General features: G+C 45.9%; 1 pseudogene; it reads right to left on the reverse strand.

Annotated features, from left to right (window-relative positions):
* Positions 1 to 12,668: 12,668 nt before the first annotated feature.
* On the reverse strand, positions 12,669 to 13,156 carry LOC122446811 (annotated as a pseudogene).
* Positions 13,157 to 13,996: the final 840 nt, after the last annotated feature.

The raw sequence follows: 13,996 nt of genomic DNA on the forward strand, positions 1-13,996 counted from the left end.
CTTGCTGGAGGGTGGCTTGAACCCAGGGCTCTAGATCCAGTGATTGCTCCTTCCTCTTCTGTCCTCCACATATGATAGAAAGAGACAGACCCCTTACCTGCTTCCGGCTGAGGAACAGGCCCACCAGAGAGATGGGGCAGCCCCTCTAAGCCTGCACCAGGCCCCATGCTGATGCCAGGAGGGCAGAGCTCGCCCAGGCTGGGAATCAGAGCATCCAGGTTTGATCTCTGGCTTGGCTCCGGGTTGTTCAAGCCACTGCCACTGCCGGGGGCTCAGTTTCCGCACTCGGACAAGCCCTGTCCAGCTGATGGTGGTCGGATGGGTTCCAGTGAGACCCGGACACAGCTAGGCTTGCTACACGGTGGACTCTACTCATGAGCCAGGAGCCTCCAGAGGCCTCCGTGGGAACTCACGCTCAGCTTGCTTTCCTCCACCTTCCCTTCTCTGCGCATCCTCTTGTCCCTCTGCCCTGGGTCAGGGGATCTGAATGGAGGCCAAGCAACTCAGCTGCTCTGCAGGGCACGCTGCCCGGCAGCCGCTCCAGTACGCCGCTGTGGCCACCAGAGCAGCTAGCTGCCTGGGCGGGAAAGGACTTGATGGGGGGACTCTGCCTGAAGCGCTGCTCACTCCAAGGTTTGAGTGATGATGGTGGGACCTCAGCTTTTCAGTGACTTTCGCCTCAAAACGGGTCCAGTGGAGGAAACAACGCAAACATCCACCAACAGTGTGAATAGTTGAATGATGAATGAACAAGATGTGGTGTATCCATCCAACGGAATGTTGTTCTGTCATGAGAAAAGAATGGAATACTGATTCATGCAGCAACAAGGATGAGCCTTGAAAACATTACGCTGAGTGCAAGAAGTCAGTCATAAAAGGGCGCCTGTTGTTTGAATCCATGTATCTGAACCAGAATAGGTAAATCCAAGAGACAGAAAACAGACTGGGTGGTGGCCAGGGACTGGGCAGAGGGGAGACTGGGGAGCGATGGCTTAATGAGTAAGGGGTCTCCTTTGGGGATGATGAAAATGTTTTGGAACTAGATAAAGGTGGTGGTTACACACCATTGTGAATGTGCTAAATGCCACTTAATTATGACTTTAAAGCGCTAAATTCTGTAACATGAATTTTAATTTTCATAAATTGAGTTAACGCATTCATCTCAGCACCACCCCTCCTTCCCCAACTTCTACTGCCTCCAGATCCCACCACTGGCCCACCGATACACCCTCCTCTTCTATCACTGAGATTCAACCCATCTTCAATTCCAGGCCAGCCCTGAGTGCAGGCGGAGGGTTCTTAAGCCCCCTCATGCCGAGTCCGTCCTTCCGGGGATTCACTAAGCTTAATGCAGCCATCCCCATTTAGCTAGAGCCTACTGTATACAAACCCCCACTGAGCAGATGAGAAAATGATGCCCCTTGACTGAGGAGGAGCTGTGAGGTTCCCAGTGCCCCTACATTGCTGCTCTTCCGTGGGTGGCTAGACCTCAGCTCAGCCCCTTGCATTGCCATGGCAGGGCTATCACCCTCCCAAACCACTTCAGACACTCCAGTACAATTTTCTCCTCTGCCCCACTCCTGGTCTTCCTCCTTACACAGGGCCCTATGGACACAAGCCTCCCCTGCCCAGGAGGATACAGGAGTGGGTCAGATCCCTGAGTGGTAGCTAGCTTGTGTTTCAAGGTCACATCCGAATGGTATGCTTATGTTCACTCAGAATCACTCCCAGCATGAAAAGGAGCATGTATTGAGCTGGAGACTGGGAACCCAACCGAAGGTGGTAGATTTGGCCCTCCCATAGCCTGCTTCCTAAATCACCAGCTCTATCATCCTCTCCTCATTCTCACTCTTGGCCAAATGTGTTCAGCTGAAAGGGCACACACATCCACAGCTCATGGAACACTCGTGGTCCAGGTCAGGGTGAATCATGCAGCCCCAATGGGTGCTCCAGACCAGAGGACTGGACTGGTGTTGGCCAGGCCAGGTGGCTGGGTGGAGAGGGGGCATGGGCTCAAAAGTCATCCGCACATCAGAAGTGGGTTCAAATCCTAATTTTGCCACTTCATATTTCTATGAAGAAGTTAGTCTCTCTGGTTTTCCATTTCCTTATTTGTCAGAGAGGAAAAAGCAAGATAGTTGAGGAAAAAAGAAAACAAGCTTTTCATGTACCAAATGTTCAGGAAACGGTGGTGAGCACCCACACACACACACCTCTGCCGGTGGAGGGCAGGGTGGGGGGCTTTTGATGGGGGTGTGCAAAGGGAGGTCAGAGGTTCAACCCTGGGAGATATTTAGGGACCTGGGGGTGGGGAGGATGAGGCTGTGAAGGCTTGTAGGTGGGGGTGCCGCTGAAGCAAGAGGCCCCACCCGAAGTCTGGTTCTGCCTGCCACACTGGGGAGGTGTCTTGGGAAGGCCAGCCAGGCAGGGAGCAAAGGGGTGGACACCAGTCCAAACATCAAAGTCAGTCCTGAGGTTTTTGGCCAAATGAAGAGCCGCAGGAAACAAGCAGAGAGGCCCGAGAAACCCCATGTGTCTGAGCTCCCTGGGGCTTCAGAGACCTGAGCTGAGTGTCTGGGAGCCTTCTGGATTCTTTCCAGACCCCTGGCTAGCCCTGCTCAATAGTCTCCTTGACTCATGTCGGGAGAAGAGAGGAGAGAACACGGAGGCAGGGAGGGGAAGCCATGCAGCTGTTCCCGAGCTGGGGCCTCGGAAATTCGAGCCGAGCCACAGGCCGCCGGCAGGCAGGAGAGGGCCTCTTGGAAGCCCACTTCTGAGGCGCTGGCCCAGTCTCGCCAGCAGCCCTGGGATTAGCTCAGCAGCCTTCTCTGAGCTCTGAACATCTGCAGCCTGGCGTCCACTTCCCTCTCTCCCAGCCCCAAGGGGCAGCCCCCTGAGATGGGGGTAGAGGGAGCAGACAGCTGTGAGCTGGGAGGGGAGGTAGAAGGGGCCCCCCGACTGGCCTGAGACTCAGGGAACACTGCAATGGTAGAGGAGCCGCCTGGGGCCTCATTCCAAAAATGCCTTCTCCCCCCCTCCCACTTTGTGAGCCTGAAAGACGTGGGGTTTAGGAGGAAAAGAGGGGAAACGACATCTGTACAGGCCCACTAGATTCCAGGGAAGAGCTGGGTGCTTGACTGATACAATTATCTCAGGTTAGTCTTATCATTTATATTCTTTTTTTTTGAAAACAGGCTCAGAGAGGTTAAGTAACTTGCCCACCATAACTCAGTAAGTTAGTAGCAGAGCCAAGATATAAATGCAGGTCACTCTAATTCTAAATCCTAAATTCTGTCTTTAGCCAGGGCCCAATGTCTTCCTGGGTGGCTCAGTGATAAAGAATCTGCCTGCCAAGCAGGAGATGTCAGGAAGATCCCCTGGAGAGGGAAATGGCAACCCACCCCAGTATTCTTGCTTGGGAAATCCCATGGACAGAGGAGTCTGGTGGACTACAGTCCATGGGGTCGCAAAGAGTCAGAGACGACTTAGTGACTAAACCACCACCACCAAAGGATTGGAAACAGGCAGGTCAGAATGGAACCCAGGGACAAGGCTAGCCTTATTCGCCTGCCAAAAGCTCAGTAGAATCACTGCAAGGCTGAGGCCGAGGGCTGAGGAGGCGGGGAGAGGCGATGGGCTTTGCCGATTGCTCCTGGACTCAGTTCTCATATTGCAGCCTGTCCAGAAGAAAAGATCAGGTGACAAGTCAACAAACTGAGTCCTAACAGGCTCAGCTGAAAAGACTGGGGCTAGGTAGCTTAGAGAAGGCTTGCAGGAGGCTGGGTTGTTGCTGGCTTGGAGCATAGTGACTTACTCTGTGGGACCAAGTCAGTCAGGACAGGCTAGGTTTGGCTGTCAATCCCCAAATCTCAGTGGCTTACACACCCAAGGCTCATTTCTTGCTCGTGTCCCGGTACGGGGCAGGAGGGACTCCGCTCGTCCTAGTCACTTAGGAATCCAAGCCAAGGGGCCTTTTCTCCAGACGTGATTCCCCACCCTCCCTCCCCTCCTCAGTTCACTTCAGTTCAGTCACTCAGTCGTGTCTGACTCTTTTCAACCCCATGGACTGCAGCACGCCAGGCTTCCCTGTCCATAACCAACTCCCAGATCCTGCTCAAACTAAACTCGTCCATCGAGTTGGTGATGCTATCCAACCATTTCATCCTCCGTTATCCCCTTCTCCTCCTGCCTTCAATCTTTCCCAGCATCACGGTCTTTTCAAATGAGTCACGTCTTCGCATCAGGTGGCCAGAATATTGGAGCTTCAGCTTCAGCAATATTCCAATGAATATTCAGGATTGATTTCCTTTAAGAATTTGGTTTGATCTCCTTGCAGTCCAAGGGACTCTCAAGAGTCTTCTCCAACACCACAGTTCAAAAGCATCAATTCTTTGGTGCTCAGCTTTCTTTGTGGTCCAACTCTCACATCCATACATGGCTGCTGGAAAAACCATAGCTTTGACTAGACAGACCTTTGTTGGCAAAGTAACGTCTCTGCTGTTTAATATGCTGTCTAGGTTTGTCACAGCTTTTCTTCCAAGGAGCAAGTGTCTTTTAATTTCATGGCTGCAGTCACCATCTGCAGTGATATTGGAGCCCGAAAAAATAAAGTCTGTCACGGTTTCCATTGTTTCCCCATCTATTTGCCATGAAGTGATGGGACCAGATGCCATGATCTTAGTTTTCTGAATGTTGAATTTTAAGCCAACTTTTTCACTCTCCTCTTTCACTTTCATCAAGAGGCTCTTTTGTTCTTTTTCACTTTCTTCCATAAGGGTGGTGTCATCTGAATATCTGAGGCTATTACTATTTCTCCCGGCAATCTTGATTCCAGCTTGTGTTTCATCCAGTCCAACGTTTCTCATGATGTGCTCTGCATATAAGTTAAATAAGCAGGGTGACAATATGCAGCCTTGATGTACTCCTTTCCTGATTTGGAACCAGTCTGTTGTTCCATGTCTGGTTCTAACTGTTGCTTCTTGACCTTCATACAGATTTCTCAGGAGGCAGGTCAGGTGGTCTGGTATTACCATCTCTTGAAGAATTTTCCAGTTTGCTGTGATCCACACAGTCAAAGACTTTGCCATAGTCAATACAGCAGAAGTAGATGTTTTTCTGGAACTCTCTTGCTTTTTCTATGATCCTACACATGTTGGCAATTTGATCTCTGGTTCCTGTGCCTTTTCGAAATTCAGCTTGAAGTTCTCCATTCACCTACTCTAGAAGCCTCACTTGGAGAATTTTGAGCATCAGTTTGCTAGCATGTGAGATGAGTGCAATTGTGCGATAGTTTGAACATTCTTTGGCATTGCCTTTCTTTGGGATTGGAATGAAAACTGACCTTTTCCAGTCCTGTGGCCACTGCTGATTTTACCAAATTTGCTGGCATATTGAGTGCAGCACTTTTCACACATCATCTTTTAGGATTTGAAATAGCTCACCTGGAGCCCCCACTCTCCCTCCCCTACCCTCAACACTGTAGCAAGAGATGAACTGCACACTGGCTTCTAAAACTTCACATTTTATTGGTCGAATGAAGTCACGTGGAAGCATGTAGTTTCAGGGGGCTGGAAGTGCAAACCCACCCAGAGCCCAGGAGCTGATGGAAATGTTTGATGGGCAGCATTAAGGACTCAGGACTGGAAGGGGTAACTGGGTTATGAGTAAATGCATTGAGGTCAATTTCAAATCCGTTGTGGTGTGACCTTCCCTGGGAAATAGTGAGTACCCACCAACAGAAGTGTGCCAGCCAAGTCAGGATAGGCACATGGCAAGAAGGTGGCAGAAGAGACTCTGCCATCACTGGCATGGTGGGATATGGCCTATATGGTGGTGGGTAAGGGCAAGGGCACTGGAGCCAGAGGTGCCTGAGTTCAAATCCTCTTCTCTTTAGCTGTGTTACTTTGTGCAGACTACCTACCATCTCTGGGCTCCAGCAGTCTCCTGTGTTACATGGGGATAATAATGATGCTGGGAAAGACTGAAGGCAGGAGGAGAAGGGGGCAACAGAGGATGAAATGGTTGGATAGCATCACCTACTCAATGGACAGTTGGAGCAAACTCCGGGAGATAGTGAAAGACAGGAAAGCCTGGTGTGCTGCAGTCCATGGGGTTACAAAGAGTCGGACACAACTTAGCGACTGAACAACAACAAAAATAATGCCAAAAACATTTGTGAGGATTAGATGACTATAGCACACAATGCCTGGCACATGGAAAGCTTGAATCAAGTCTTGCATGCAGGCTAAGTTGCCTCAGTCATATCCAGCTCTTTGTGCTGTAGCCTGCCAGGCTTCTCTGTCCATGGGATGCTCTAGGCAAGAATACTGGAGTGGGTTGCCACGCCCTCCTCCAGGGGATCTTCCTGATGCAGGGATCAAACCCATGTCTCTTATGTCTCCTGCATTGGAAGGCGAGTTTGTCAGTTGCTCTTATTGTTGTTCTCCCTCCTACCCAAGATCCTGTGACCTTCCCTTCTTGAAATCCTTGGCAGCATCTCTTCCTGGGCCTCTCACATCCCTAAGATATTAGTCAGCTGCCAGGGCAGAGCTGGAAGAGTGCTGTGCATGGCCCAGGAGGTTTTTCTCCCACCACTATGGCATGGCCTAAGAGGTAGAATGTTTTCTGAGACTTTCTCTAGCCCACTTCTGCTCCCCAATATATTTTCTGCTCTTCCTGCCTCCAAGTCTGATTACAAAGCATTTACCTTCTCCAGCTCATCCCCAAATCTTCCCTAACAACCATTGATCCAAATTATGTCTGCATGATTTTGCCTTTTACACACTGTGATAGAAATGGAGAGTCAGAGTATGCAACCTTTCTGCTGTATCTTAATTTATCTACTCTCTTGAGGTTCGGTTGTATTAGATGAGAGATTACTCTACCTTCCTTCTCCCTTTCTCCCTGTCCAGCTGCATCGCTGGTATTTGTTCTTTGGTTGCTATCTTCATAACTCTAGGTACTATATGCATATTTCCGGCTGTAGAAGGTGTCCCCAAGTCTTTGAGATAAAGTTTTTTGCATCCCCATAAGCATAAAAATAACCATTTCAGAGACATCAACAGGAGGCTTGGTAGAGTGAGGTGGTGTGTTTCAGAAATGAGGGCTCTAGGAGCATAGATGAGAGAATGAAGTTAAGAGAAGTTTTCTGGAAGAGGCAAGACTTGAGCTGAACTTTGTCCACTTACCTTTCCCAGGGCAGCTGTTCATCCATCACACTCTCCGTTTGAGTCTTGACTTGCAGTATCTCATTCAGACACCAGGGGGAGGGCAAGGGGCTTTGCTGGGATGTCCTCTCCTCTGATAGAAAGAAGACAGCTCCGCTTTCCCCGCCCTCATTCCTTTGAGCCTGGAAGGAGTTGCCGCTAGGTTCTCAGCTCCCAGCCCTCAATCTGATCAGAAGTTTGAGTCTATGCATGACATCTGTAGCTTCCAGGCCTTCTGTTCATGGATATGTCTCATCTGCACTCCATGTTCTCAAAGCATGGTCCTTAGAGCCCTCACACGGGTACCAGTCTGTAGACACGTACATTTCTGGGCCCTGCTCCAGACCTCTCATCAGGAGTTGGAGCCCAGGAATATGCATGTTTCATACTCAGCACAGGTTCCTCTCATACACAGGCAGCACTGAAAACTAATGGAGCCTTTCTGTGTTCTTACCCCATTAAACCCCTTTATCATTTTCTCCCATTTTCCATAGTCATTTCTCTGTAATGGGTTCATAATTTGAGGAAACACAGCATATTTGATTCTTGGAGATTGAGCCTCTCACATGGAATTAACGCATCTTAAAAAAGTCTTTCAGGTGGGTCAGTGGTAAAGAATCTGCCTGCCAAACAGGAGACATGGGTCAGGAAGAGCCCCTGGAGGAGGGCATAGCAACCAACTCCAGTACTGTTGCTTGGAGAATCCCCATGGACAGAGGAGCCTGGCGGGCTACAGTCCATGGGGTTGGAAAGAGTCGGACATGACTGAACAGGGCCTGTAAGCAACACCTACCCCCCGCAGTCTGCAATTTGGAAGACTACATAAGACTCCCCACATTTTGGTTTCCAAGAAGTCCATTAAAATATGATCTGATCTGCACTTCAGTTTTCCCAAAATGTAGTTCCTGGAACCTTTGAGTGGGAATCACTCATCATGTTATAAAACAGTTATAATACACATTTTAATATCGATACTTTTTATTTTAATACCAAAATAAGAAGAGGAACAGAGTGTCCAAATAAAGAAAAGTCCTCTACATTAATAAATTTAACTTTATGGAACTTTCATTCTGTTGCCCTCAGTTTTTCTGTTTTGTGCAAACAAATGAAAAATTCACCACAGACCAGCTTGTGTTCTTGGGCTGGAGTTTGGGGAGCAAGCTGATGTGAGGACCTGGTTTGAGAACAACTCCATGCTAGGGGGCTGTGTTGTGATTGCAGTACTAAGGCAGAGTATCAATACTGGACTTTTGGTACGTATTTTGTGTATTAGCAACACGTGAAATTTTAAATCAAAGAGAGAGGTGGTGGTTTTCCATATTTGGTTCCCATGATGTTTTAAGGGTTGAGAGTTTAAGAAAATAATACCATTCATATACCTACTGTCTGCTGTGAGGACTCAGATGGGCCTAGAATCTGTGGACAGTTGTAGGTGCTGCCCTTTGGGCAGCAGGGTCAGGCGAGTGAAGGGTGGAAAGTTGCGTGGTGGGGTGATGAAGGGAGGAGCTGGGAGTACACTCTACACATGCACACCAAGAAGGTCGTGATGTGACTGTCCTGAAGGACCGGTCCATGAAGAGGTGAGCTGCCCTACACTCTGAGACACTAGAAAGAAGAGCTAGACCCAACAGCAAGAACTTCCAGAGAGGAAAATTTAAGCTTAATAGAGGAAAGATATCCTAGGAATCAGAGATGCCTAAATATAGAAAGTGAGCCTCTCGTTACCACACACAGAGTTTGAAGAGTCATTCATCTGGGAGGTGATGGAGAAGCTTACTGCATTCAAACAAAAATAATAAAATTAAATAGAAATGATGGAAATAATAGTTTTACATTGATAGTTCTTGACATTTATAAAGTTGTTTTGGTACAACTGTAGTTTTAAAATAGTCTTGAGAGGTAGATTGAAAACTATTCTGACTTCAGGTTCAAGATGGCAGATTGAGGATACATTAACAGTGCCCAAACAAAGGAAAATGCCAGTTCCCGAGGCGCTTACAATCTAGAAATTCTGTAGATTCCATATTATCCTGGAGACACTGGAAAAACTTAGGGACAGGGCAAAATAAGACAATATAAGGAAAAAAGAAAGGCAATTATAAGCTCCAAGGGAAAAAAGCAAAAAAAAAAAAAGAGAGAGAGACAATGTAATTATAGTTTCCGTAGTGTCTTGGTTATCACATTTGCCTCACAGTGTAATTACAGCATCCTATTGATTACATAGGAAACTATATGTAGTCATAAGAATATAAACACTATTTTTGATTTTTAGAAGCAATTTACAGACAGAGCATAGAAACTTAGTGATGACTGAAGATAGAATGCCAATGTTAAAATTTTTGACAATATAAAAATAAATGTATAGTCAGTGGAATACTTGTGTTAGAGGTGGGGAAATGAAATAAAAAGTACATGTGTTAATAGCTTCATTCACATACAAGATTGTTGAGATATTGACTAGAGTTGGTGAAACAAGGGATAGAAGTGTAAGTACATTCTTTAAATGTTCAGAGGTAAACAAAAGACATAGACTAGATAGATACACAGGCAGGCGAGCGAAACGGAGGAAGAAAAAAAGGAGGGTGTTTTTGTGAACTAAATTTTTGTTTTTCATACCGTGGAATCAATAGATTACCTGAAGTCCGTAAATCAACAAATGGAACCATAGGACTTCCCTGGCGGTCCACTGGCTAAAACTCTGCATTCCCAATGCAGAGGGCCTGGGTTCTAGTTCCCTGGTCAGGGGACATGCTGACGAAGAGTTCGCATATTGCAACTAAAGATTCCACATGCCACAACTGCAGGTTGAAGATCCCATGTTCTTGCTGCAACTAAGACTCGGCACCGCCAAATAAATAAGATAAACACATATTTAAAAAATAAATGGAACCATCAGCATTTTATTTAGTGTTTCAGAGGCTTATCACCTAAATAATAAGATAAATGGTTAAAAGAGGTTTCCTTGAGGAAATGAGTCAGGGGTAGAAAGGACTGGAGCAAGAAACTTGTTTTCTGTGACATACATGGGCATAACATTTTTTTAATTAAAAAAAAACTACAATGTAATATATTATTTTCATGTTGTCAAAAAAATCAAAATACACCATCACCATTATAATAGATGAGGAAACTGAGGCTCAGAGAGGCAAGATGACTTTGTTTAGGTCACAGCACGAGGAAGGAGAGCGATCAGGAATGAATGCCATATCTCAGGACACTAGCTCTTCCGACCTCCACGGGGCTGCTCCAAAGAGCCTTGAGAGCGCCTTTCACTCTGCTTCTGTGATTCACCATCCATTCAAGCTGCTATGCCTTTGCACCTGCTCTTTTCTCTGCCTAAGGGGCCCCTCCCAGCTTCTTTTGCTGGCATGCGTCTGTTCATTTATCACGACCCAGCCCCATGTCAGTTCCTCCATAACAAGGACCCTTCTTTTGTCTTCTTCCTGTACTCTGTCCCTGTAATGTTTATTTATGATCCCACTGGATCATAAATATTTGGCTATCCATCTGTACATGTTTCTGTCTCATTTGCTAGTCTATGAACCTTTCAAGGCAGAGGTCTGTATCTGATTCAACACCATACCCTAGCTCCCACCCCACTGCCTGCCCCTGGGTCTTCAAAAGCGTTTCCGGAATTTGTGGATGGGTGGAGCGCATGTATCTCTGCCTCTAAGATTCTGGGCTGGTGGCCGAGCCCCAAACCCTGGCCATGGGCCTGACAGCTGTGGAGGAGCTGCGCCGTCAGGTTCACACTCATCCCTAAGTGACTGCCCTACTCCCAGCCTTCATAATCTATCCCCTCCTATTTACTAGTTCCCCACTCGCATCCCAAGGCTTATCTGCAAATCTCAGTGTTCCCAAAAGGCATGCCTTGGGAGCCAAGTGGAACCTTCCATCTGGGTTGTATCAAATCACTGACAAAGTCCTGTCCCCAAGTCAGCAGAGGCTGGAGGAAGGCTTTGGGGGAAGACCTTTTCTCCTTAGAGGAACTAACCCAGAGAAAAAGATAACGATAATAATGTGCCGGTAGGAGCTGCTCAAAGTGGTAGAAACAGGGGAATGAATGGATTGAGCAGCTTTCAGACGTGTGTCCCCAGGCAGGCTCTTGGCGTCTCTGGGCCTCTGTTTCCTCGTCTGGATCTTAGGAAAGTGATAGATGCCTGTGGTGACGGGGTTTACAGGAGACAAAGCACGAGAGCAGGTCTGGAGCAGCACTGACTCCGAGTCGGTGCTCAGTCTATATGTGCATCTTCCTTACAGTAATTTTTTTAAATTTTTATTTTCTAATTTTTATCACAGTGAGCCACTAACATGGTTTAAGAGGCAAATTCTTCTTTCATTACAACAAAACCTAGTTTTTCACCCCATCCTCACTATTTATTTTTCCCCAGAGGCAACACTTTCAACTCTTTAAACAATTCTTCTGGTATTTACTTGCATATTTCAAAATAACTTGCTTGTGTTGGTATTTTTTGTTTTGCTTTCAGGTTTCATCTTTTTAATCATCCTGGTGAAGGACATTCTAAATGTTATGTGAGACAGAACAGAACATTTTTTACTTCTAGTATCAAGAAAAAAATGAGAGAGTTTCCCAGCAGCCTAGGGGTTACGAATTCCATCTCTCATTGCTATTGCCCAGGTTCAATCCCTGGTCAGGGAACTAAAATCCTGCAATCCATGCAGCACAGCCAAACAAACAAACAAAAAGAAATGACATAACAAATATTTTTAGGAAATGTCCATATAATCAGACAGAGTGCTGGAGGAAAAAAAACTCTCAGTAATCATGTTCTTTGCCTTCCCTGGTAGCTCAGATGGTGAAGAATCTGCCTGCAATGCAGGAGACCTAGGTTCAATCCCTGGATTGGAAAGATCCGCTGGAGAAGAGAATGGCAACACACTCCAGTATTCTTGCCTGGAGAATTCCAAGCACAGAGGAGCCTGCCAGGCTATAGTCCATGGGGTCACAAAGCATCTGAAACAACTGAGCAACTAATACTTCACTTCACATTTCAATCATGTCCTTGATTTCTTATAGTTAACAGCTGGAAATTATTTCCCAACCATGATTAAACATTGTGTACAGGTTTTTTAAAAATGTTCCTAGGTGCACTTTATTAAAAACAATCCGTCTAGTTAAACTTTTTTTTTTTTTTGGTCGGAACCAATAATCCTGGGAGCCTGAACTGAAAAAGTGGTAAAGAAAGGAAAAAATACCCAGACTCTACAAATGTCTCAGAATTTTTCTTTAAATGGGAGAAAAATTTTTTAAAAACACATGGAGCTTTCTGAAAGGTCTTTAACAAGCTACCTTGGGAGCTCAATTGAAAAAAAGAGGTAGATGTACTAAAAACAGATGTTTCCGTGCAGCTCCAAAAATTTTTATAAATACAACCATTTGGAAGGATGGTCCTGGATTAGAAGTTTTATTCCTCGTGTATCTACATGGGATGTGCATGCATCTCAGTTGTCATAATTGTCCCTGTAATTTCCTCCTAAACAGTGGTCATAACCACCCTGACTTCTGCCACCATAGTCTCTGAACCTTCCATGTCCATATCCATATCCTCCAGGTCAACTGTCATACCTGCCACTTCCATAGTCCCGGTCGCCACCTCCTCTAGAGTAACTGTGACCACACCCACAGGCTCAAAGTCACCTCCTCTTGTTCCCCAGGGCCAACTTGCCCGAGTGGTCTACATAGATCTGACAACTATCAGAGACTTTTCATTCAAGGTTCTCATGGCATCTGAGGCACACTCTGGACTGTTGAAGGTGATGAAACCAAAACCCTGGGATAGCTATGTCTTCCAGTCTTTGACAATGGCCTCCTCAGAAACAGGTCAGAAGCTGCTGAAATGATCCTCCAGAACTTGCCCATCAGGGTTGAAGTTAAGTCCTCCCAAAAAAAGCTTCCCTTCTTCAGAGGACAGGCAGTAAATTTGAGTCATGGAAATGAAGACATAAAAAGGCCAGAGACAGCTACTGCGAAGGAGCCGAGAGACTGGGCTGTAATGATACTTTTTAATTCATCTACTGAAGGGAATCTTGGTTGATTCTAGCTTTTGGCAACTATGAATAAAGTTGCTATAAAACTTTGTGTGTAGGTTTTTTGTGTGGATTTAGTTTTTCGACTCATTTAAGTGAATACCAAGGAGCACCATCTCTGGATTGTATGGTAAATCTATGCTCAGCTTTGTAAGAAATTTCAAACTGTCTTCCAAAGTGGCTGTACCATTTTGCGTTCCCACCAGCAATTAATAAAAGAGTTCCTGTCATTCCACATCTTCACCAGCATTTGGTATGATCAGGCTTTCAGATATTCTAATAAGTGTATAGTGAAAGAAAAATGAAAGTGAAGTCGCTCAGTCATGTCCAGCTCTTTGCAACCCCATGGACTGTAGCCTACCAGTTTCCTCCTTCCATGGGATTTTCCAGGCAAGAATACTGGAGTGGGTTGCCATTTCCTTCTTCAAGGTGTATAGTGGTATCTCACTATTTTAATTTGTAAGTCACTGACATATAGTTTTGAGCATCTTTTCATATGTTTATTTGCCATCAATATATCTTCTTTGAGGAGGTATCTGTTCACATCTTTTGCCTATTTTTTAGTTGGTTGGTTTCCTTATTCAGTTTTAAGAATTCTTTGTGTATTTTAGACATAAGCCTCTATCAAATTGTGTTTTGCAAATATTTTCTCCCAGTCTTTGACATGTCTTTTTATTTTATTAATGTACTGAGCTTTTATTATTATGTGTTTAAGTTCTAAGAGTTCATTTTTGTTCTCTAAA

This window comes from Cervus canadensis, chromosome 8, assembly GCF_019320065.1.
Source record: "Cervus canadensis isolate Bull #8, Minnesota chromosome 8, ASM1932006v1, whole genome shotgun sequence".
Classification (NCBI taxonomy): domain Eukaryota; kingdom Metazoa; phylum Chordata; class Mammalia; order Artiodactyla; family Cervidae; genus Cervus; species Cervus canadensis.